General features: G+C 41.7%; 1 long non-coding RNA gene across 1 annotated transcript; it reads left to right on the forward strand.

Moving 5' to 3' along the window:
- Positions 1-5,678: 5,678 nt before the first annotated feature.
- On the forward strand, positions 5,679-6,527 carry LOC145794675 (uncharacterized). The gene is made up of 2 exons (XR_014334605.1): positions 5,679-5,807; positions 6,273-6,527. It is a non-coding gene; the product is annotated as an uncharacterized LOC145794675 (long non-coding RNA).
- Positions 6,528-7,990: the final 1,463 nt, after the last annotated feature.

The raw sequence follows: 7,990 nt of genomic DNA on the forward strand, positions 1-7,990 counted from the left end.
TACTCTGATAATACTAACCATGTCGCATTATGTCTATAGTATTGAATTAATTGTTGTGTAGATCATGGTGAGAACAAGGACATAAGATGTGGAAGATGCCACCTCAGCACGACTGGATAGGATGGAAAGGATGCTCATGGAAATGGCAGAGACCTTACGGTAACAACAGCAACAGCCCCCCCAACAGCCGCCACCACCACCAATACCCCCACCTGTAGTGCAAGATTTTCATGCTGAAGACCGAACTATCACCCTCACTAAGGAGTTTAAAAAGATGAAACCGCCAACCTTCAAAGGAGGAATAGAACCGATGAAAGCTGAGGCCTGGGTATTGGGCATAGAGAAGTTATTTGAAGTCTTTCCCTGCACCGAAGCTCAAAAGGTACAACTAGCGACCTTCACTCTTGAAGACGAGGCACGGAGGTGGTGGATGCTTACGAGGACAATCCATCCAGAATTAACATGGGATAGATTTTTGGGGCTTTTTTATGATAAATATTTCCCCCAAAGCATGCGGGACAAAAAGGTGACAGAATTCGAGACTCTCAGACAAGGGAACAAGACTGTTGCTGAGTATGAGGCCCAATTTGCAGAGTTAGCCCGGTATGCACCGCATATGGTGGATACGGATTATAAAAAGGCACGAAAATTTGAAGGGGGCTTACGGGGTGCCATCTTGGATCGAGTCAATATGTTAAAGTTGCCTACCTACGTAGATGTGCTGGAGAGGGCTGTTATAGCTGAGGGAAACCTTGCTGCTCAGAACCGGATTGCTGAATGGAAGGGAAAGAGACAAAATAATCAATGGTCAAAGGGAGTGGCTACTCCACCAAACAAGAAACAAAACTCAGGGACTTCGAATACTTCTGCCCCTAATCAGGGTACAATTTCTGTTTGTTTGGAATGTGGAAAGAGGCACCATGGGATATGCCAATGGAAGTCTGGAGCCTGTTATCAGTGCGGAAAAACGGGTCATTTGATAAAGGATTGCCCTCAGAGGAATCAACGAAATGGTAACAGGACTGCTACTAGCTCAGCAGGGTCGACACCAACCACTAATACCAAGGCGCCGGTCAAACCCAACAACAATAAAGACATAGCGAGACAAGGCAGGGTGTTTGCATTGGTTCCAGGAGATGTGCAGAATGCAGCAACAGTTGTGTCAGGTACATTTATGGTTCACGGTCATTCTGCTTCTATCTTATTTGACTCTGGCTCTACTCATTCCTTTGTGTCAAAATTATTTGCACAAAACTTAGACAAAACTGAAGAAACACTGTCTTATATGTTATGTGTATCCTCACCTATGGGAGATTCTGTGCTTTGTACTTCTGTTTATTGTGGTTGCGAACTCGAACTTGGGGATGTCCGGGTATATGCCAACCTGTTGCCTCTCGACATGACTTATTTTGATATTATTCTGGGAATGGATTGGTTGGGTAAATATGGTGCAACTATAGATTGTCTAACTAAACGAGTCAGCTTCCATCCTCCGGGACAATTAGAGTCTACCTTACAGGGGCATGGCGTAATTTCTCCACCTTATTTGATCTCGGCAGCAAAAGCATGTAAATTAATTCAAAAAGGGGGTCAGGGGTATTTATGCAGTGTTTTGGAGGGGCAAGTGGTGAATGGAACTATTGACATGATCCCAATTGTGTGTGAATTTCCGGACGTCTTTCCTGAAGAATTACCAGGGCAGTTAATAGACCGTGAAATTGAGTTTACCATTGAAGTAGCACCGGGAACTCAACCCATATCAAGGACTCCGTATAGAATGTCGCCAGCTGAGATGAAGGAATTGAAAGTGCAGTTGCAAGATTTATTGGACAAGGGGTTCGTTCGTCCGAGTGTGTCTCCGTGGGGTGCACCGGTTCTGTTTGTAAAGAAGAAGGATGGAACACTCCGGCTTTGTATTGACTATAGAGAACTTAATAAAGTTACAATCAAGAATAAGTATCCATTACCAAGGATTGATGATCTATTTGACCAGCTGCAGGGGGCACAAGTCTTTTCCAAGATTGATCTGCGATCTGGGTACCATCAATTAAAGGTCAAGGCTGATGATATCGAGAAGACAGCTTTTCGAACCCGGTACGGTCATTATGAATTTTTGGTTATGCCATTCGGAGTTACTAACGCACCAGCAGCTTTCATGGATTTGATGAACCGTATTTTCAAGCCCTATTTGGATGACTTTGTAGTGGTCTTTATTGACGATATTCTCATCTATTCGAAGAATGCAGATGCTCACGAGAATCACCTCCGTTTGATCCTTCAAACCCTCCGGGAAAAGAAATTATACGCAAAGTTGAAGAAATGTGAATTTTGGCTACTAGAGGTGGCATTTCTGGGGCATATCATCACAAAGGAAGGAGTTTCTGTGGATCCACACAAGATTGAGGCAGTCGTAAATTGGCCAACTCCCACTAATGTGACTGAGGTGCGTAGTTTTATGGGGTTAGCTGGTTATTATAGGAGATTTGTTCAAGATTTTTCTAAAATTGCTGTGCCACTTACACAACTAATACGAAAGGGAGTTGCATTCGAATGGTCAGAGGAACGAGAATCTGCTTTCCAGGAATTGAAGACAAGGTTGACAACAGCACCAGTTTTGGCCTTACCATCCGGTACAGAAGGATTTGTGATCTACAGTGACGCTTCACACAAAGGGCTTGGTTGCGTACTTATGCAGAACGGAAGAGTCATCGCTTATGCATCTAGACAGCTGAAACTCCATGAGCAGAATTATCCCACACATGATCTGGAATTAGCAGCGGTAGTCTTTGCTTTAAAGATATGGAGACATTATTTGTACGGTAGCACCTGTGCGGTATACACTGATCATAAAAGTCTCAAGTACCTTTTCACTCAGAAAGAATTAAATATGCGGCAACGACGGTGGTTGGAACTTTTGAAAGATTATGACCTGCAGATTCATTATCATCCTGGTAAAGCCAACACAGTTGCAGATGCGCTCAGTCGGAAAAATATGGGGATTTCAGCAGATATGGCGAGTATGGTTACAGGACAAAAGGACTTAGTAATTGAATTGGATAAGGAAGAATTGAACCTTGTGTTACATGGTCAAAAAGCCCTAATAGCAGCGATAGTAGCACAACCAACCTTATTGGAAGAGATTAAAGTGCACCAAATGGAAGATGAAACTTTGAGGAAGATACATGGTGAGTTCGAAACAAAACCAAAACCGGGATTCAGTGTGGTAGATTCAGTGCTCAAATTTCAAAACCGACTATGCGTTCCCAATGTGATGGGTCTTAAACAAAAATTGATGGAGGACGCGCATACCTCAAGGTTCTCAATGCATCCAGGGAGTACTAAAATGTACCGAGATTTAAAGCAGAATTTTTGGTGGCCAAGTATGAAGAAGGAGATTGCGGAGTTTGTTTCTAAGTGCTTACAATGCCAACAAGTAAAAGCGGAGCATCAAAGACCTGCCGGATTATTGCAACCTCTTCCCATCCCAGAATGGAAATGGGAACATTTGACTATGGATTTTGTTATAGGGTTACCACGGACTCCTCGAGGTATGAATTCAATTTGGGTCATTGTGGACCGATTAACTAAGTCCGCCCACTTTTTGCCAGTAAAAACTCAGTATAACGCAGATAAATTAGCAGAGATTTATGTAAATGAAATTGTGAGGCTTCATGGTGTTCCGGTCTCGATTGTGTCAGACAGAGATCCTAAGTTTGTTTCTAGATTCTGGCAAAGTTTACAGGAAGCAATGGGTACAGAATTAAAGTACAACACAGCTTTCCATCCTCAGACCGACGGTCAATCCGAGAGGACGATACAGACTCTTGAGGATATGCTCCGAATGTGTGTACTAGATTTTCAAGACAGTTGGGAAACCCATCTCCCGTTGATAGAATTTGCGTATAATAATAGTTACCATTCGAGCATAGACATGGCACCTTATGAAGCTTTGTATGGAAGACCATGCCGTTCTCCCGTGTGCTGGGCTGAAGTTGGGGATAAATCCTTATTAGGGCCTGAAATTGTTCGGTTGACTACTGAAAAAGTTCACGTTATTCAGGAAAGATTGAAAACTGCTCAAAGTAGGCAGAAAAGCTATGCTGATAACCGACGGAGAGATTTGGAATTTGACTTGGATAGCTATGTTTTCGTGAAAGTCACTCCGATGAAAGGACACCCAAGATTCGGAAAGAAAGGTAAGTTGACACCCCGGTATGTCGGTCCTTTTCAAATTCTGGAAAAAGTGGGTCCGGTAGCTTACCGAGTTGCCCTTCCACCACATATGAGTCAAGTGCATAACGTGTTTCATGTCTCTATGCTTCATGGGTACCTTCCGGATCCGTCACATGTTATTGACTACCATCAAATTGAGTTGAACGACAAGTTGACTTATGAGGAAAAACCAATTCGCATTTTGGACCGACAAGTAAAACAATTACGAACCCGTGAGATTCCAATGGTAAAAGTTGAGTGGCAAGAACATTACGGAACCGACGCAACATGGGAAAGAGAGGAGGAAATGCAACATCAATACCCACACCTGTTCCAACCCTAAGGTAACCCAAGTTTGGAGGACCAAACTTATTTAAGGGGGGGAGAGTGTAATAACCCGACCCTCGTACATGATTTCTTAAATGCTTACTGTGTAGTTCCGTGAAAAAAAAATTATGATTAAGGAAGTGAAATCCATGTCTATGAATGTCTATCTGTCTCACAAGGAAACTATCTGTCACCATCAACGCGTTTGAATTAGAAATTGGAAGCCTTAACAGCTTAATTAGCTGAAATTGAGTATATATCCGTAATCAGCATAATTTTTAGGTAATATTAAGCATGTTCGTGAAATTTTAATTTTGGAATGATTAAACGATCCATTTTTGTCTTATATGCCTTACTTATGCCTTACTTATATATATATATATATATCTAAGCCTTTAGGAGCCTTGATCAAAAATAAACAAACGTGAATACCATTTTGGGGGAAAAGAGGAGAAATCGGGGGAGAAGGGATTCCACAAGGAAGCCTGGCAAAATTGTTAGAGGTGTAGGATTGAATTCAAGGTAAGCTCAAATCCTTCTTGCTATGGCCACTTAGAGTTTGTATTGATGTGTATGTTTGATTCATGTCTAATTCATGCATGAATGATGAGGGTTTCTCTTACTTGGTTGCTTAGGCACCTAGATTTGGGTGTGGTATGAAAGTATACTTCAATCTATGGTTTTCTATCATCACTTCATGGAATTATGTATATATCATGTGTTATGTTTCAAAGATATGAAAGAACTTGAATTCAAGAGTGGAATTAGAGAGGGAGATGACTTTTTAAAGCTCCTAATCTTGCTTAATTTATGATACTCAAGGTAGAATTCATGTTATAGTGAAGTTAGGTGAGTATATTGCATTAACCTAACCTTGGGTTGTATGTAAAAATGGAATGAATACCTGGTTGGGACTCGAATGAAGGTCCAGAATTTCAGAAAATTCGCTTGGTCCGCTCGAGCGTAGGAAAGCCCGCTCGAGCGGAAAAAACCACCTCTCAGCAGTTTTGTGCAATTTACAGTCCGCTCGAGCGGCCAAAGTTACGCTCGAGCGGAGGACTCATTTTTAGGAAAAATTAAATGTTTGTTCAGCTTTGAGTGCTTGTTTCTCTGGTATTTTTAGAATGTTTTACAGATGATTTTAAAGTGGTTGTAAGCATGCAAGGTGTAAGACTCAGGAAATGCTTTATAAAAAAAAAAAGAGAGACTAATGTATTACTTGTGTGCAGGGCACATTCCAGAAGGAAGCAACACGCCATCTCAACACTGTGAGTAGTAGTACTTATGTTATGTTATGCAATCATGTTAATGTCTCAAGCATGTAATGCTCTTATGCATGTTTAAGATATGTTAATGTTATATGTAAAGAAAAGCATTTACAAGGGCTATATGCCATTTTCAAGGGCCGTGTGCCACAAGTTTCAAGTACATTTTCAAGGGCCATGTGCCACAAGTTTCAAGTATATGTACAAGGGCCTCGTGCCATATGTTCAAGGGCCTCGTGCCATATGTTCAAGGGCTTCGTGCCATCATGTTTCAAGGGCTTCTAGCCACAAGCTTATGTCACGGGAATAGGCCTAGGGCCATTATGAGTTAAATGCAGAATCAGACAAATCATGTGCATGCTACATCATTTTATGTATTGATGTATTTAAGCTTCAAGTCAGACGTCTTTCATTATGTATTACTACTCATTGAGCTCGGCTCACTCTTTATTATGTCTGTTTCTGTAGGTTATCAGTCAGGGGGTCAGTCCTAACTTTGACGCTGTCCCTTTTGTCAACCTTTACATGTTCAGGCACCATACCAGGCCATTTATTTTTGTGAAGCTGCTAAGATATGGGTCTGCTTTTGAGAGCCACCTATGGATGTTGTACTTAACTTTTATATTCCTTTTGTTATGCCCAATTATCGGGCTAGGACTGTAAATGTATATGTTATACACTATATCCAAGGATATAGTTTTAAACTTTATCCGCTTTTGATGATGTATGTAATGCATGAGATCCTGGCATATAGAAATAGCTCAATGGAATATGCTTGTATTTTTTGTTATATTAATATTTTATGCTTCCGACAAGGCCCCGTACGGTATGTACACCAGTTTTCATGACAGGTCTTGCTTAGGTCATGCCCAAACCTTTAGGGGCAGGTGTAGGGCGTGACATTTTTACTGATCATAAGAGTTTAAAGTACCTGTTCACTCAGAAGGAATTGAATTTGAGACAGAGAAGGTGGCTCGAGTTGTTGAAAGACTATGATATGCAAATTCAATATCACCCGGGTAAAGCCAATAGCGTGGCCGACACTTTGAGCAGAAAGTCAGATGGAAATTTAGCATGTTTGACCATGATAGCAGTGGAGCCGACTATTGTTGATGAGGTAAAGACAAGACAGATGGAGGATAAATTCTTCAAGAAAGTAGCCGAGGAGATTGTCACAAAGCCGAGATCAGGATATACCATCGAAAATCAAGTGTTCAAGTTTGAAGGAAGGTTATGCGTGGCCGACATCCCAGAGTTGAAAAGGAGAATTTTGCAGGAAGCTCACGGTTCCAAGTTTGCTGTTCATCCAGGGAACACTAAGATGTATCAGGATGTAAAACAGACGTTTTGGTGGCCAAACATGAAAAGGGAAATAGCCGAATTCGTGTCCCAGTGTTTGCATTGTCAACGAGTGAAAGCAGAACATCAAAGACCGACGGGACTTCTTCAACCTTTGCCGATTCCTGAGTGGAAATGGGAATACATCTCCATGGATTTTGTGATTGGTTTACCAAAGACACCGAAAGGTATGGATTCGATTTGGGTTGTTGTTGATAGATTAACTAAGTCAGCACACTTTTTACCTGTTAAGACTACCTTCAACGCCGATCAACTTGCCTTGTTATATGTGAACGAGATTGTTAGACTTCATGGAGTGCCGATGTCAATTGTGTCAGACCGAGATCCTAAATTTGTTTCTAGATTTTGGCAGAGTCTACAGAGGGCCTTCGGAGCCGAGCTGAGATTTAGTACAGCTTTTCATCCCCAGACGGATGGGCAAACAGAGAGGACAATTCAGACACTTGAAGATATGCTTAGACTTTGGGTATTGGACTTCCTAGGAAGTTGGGGAGCGCATTTGCCCTTAGTGGAATTCGCTTACAACAACAGTTATCAAGCTAGCATTGGCATGGCGCCGTATGAAGCTTTGTACGGGAGAAAGTGTAGGTCGCCGATATGTTGGACTGAAATTGGAGACAGAGCTCTGCTTGGTCCCGAATTGATTCAAGTAACAACAGAAAAGATTAAACTTATCCAACAGAGGATTAAAACTGCCTAGAGCCGACAAAAGAGCTACGCCGACCAGAGAAGGAATGAGTTAGAATTTGAAGTTGGGGATCATGTATTCCTGAAAGTTTCACCAATGAAAGGAGTTTCCAGATTTGGGAAGAAAGGTAAGTTAGCAC

This window comes from Camellia sinensis, chromosome 7, assembly GCF_055761805.1.
Source record: "Camellia sinensis isolate YWXY chromosome 7, ASM5576180v1, whole genome shotgun sequence".
In the NCBI taxonomy this organism is placed as follows: domain Eukaryota; kingdom Viridiplantae; phylum Streptophyta; class Magnoliopsida; order Ericales; family Theaceae; genus Camellia; species Camellia sinensis.